Source organism: Bos taurus, chromosome 13 (assembly GCF_002263795.3).
Source record: "Bos taurus isolate L1 Dominette 01449 registration number 42190680 breed Hereford chromosome 13, ARS-UCD2.0, whole genome shotgun sequence".
Lineage (NCBI taxonomy): Eukaryota > Metazoa > Chordata > Mammalia > Artiodactyla > Bovidae > Bos > Bos taurus.
In genome coordinates this window covers 13996771-13997896 of record NC_037340.1, presented here as the reverse complement: position 1 = coordinate 13997896, position 1126 = coordinate 13996771, and positions in this window count along the sequence as shown.

Sequence of the window (1126 nt, the reverse complement as noted above, 5' to 3'; positions counted from 1 at the left end):
AACCCACAGCAAACATTATCCTCAATGGTGAAAAATTGAAAGCATTTCCTCTAAAGTCAGGAACAAGACAAGGGTGCCCACTTTCACCATTACTATTCAACATAGTTTTGGAAGTTTTGGCCACAGCAATCAGAGCAGAAAAAGAAATAAAAAGAATCCAAATTGGAAAAGAAGTAAAACTCTCACTGTTTGCAGAAGACATGATCCTCTACATAGAAAACCCTAAAGACTCCACCATAAAATTACTAGAATTTATCAATGAATGTAGTAAAGTTGCAGGATATAAAATCAACACACAGACATCCCTTGCATTCCTATACACTAATAATGAGAAAATGAAAGAGAAATTAAGGAAACAATTCCATTCACCTTTGCAGTGAAAAGAATAATATACTTAGGAATATATCTACCTAAAGAACCTAAAGACCTATATATAGAAAACTATAAAACACTGGTGAAAGAAATCAAAGAGGACACTAATAGATGGAGAAATATACCATGTTCATGTATAGGAAGAATCAATATAGTGAAAATAAGTATACGACCTAAAGCAATCTATAGATTCAATGCAATCCCTATCAAGCTACCAATGGTATTTTTCATAGAACTAGAACAAATAATTTCACAATTTGTATGGAAATGCAAAAAACCTCGAATAGCCAAAGCAATCTTGAGAGAAAAATGGAACTGGAGGAGTCAACCTGCCTGACTTCAGGCTCTACTACAAAGCCACAGTCATCAAAACAGTATGGTACTGGCACAAAGACAGAAATATAGATCAATGGAACAAAACAGAAAGCCCAGAGATAAATCCACCCCCCTTGGAAACCTTATCTTTGGCAAAGGAGGCAAGAATATACAATGGAGAAAAGACAACCTCTTTAACAAGTGGTGCTGGGAAAACTGGTAAACCACTTGTAAAAGAATGAAACTAGACCACTTTCTAACACTATACAGAAAAATAAACTCAAAATGGATTAAAGATCTAAACATAGACCAGAAACTATAAAACTCCTAGAGGAGAACATAGGCAAAACACTCTCTGACATACATCACAGCAGGATCTTCTATGACCCACCTCCCAGAGTACTGGAAATAAAAGAAAAAATAAACAAATGGGACCTAA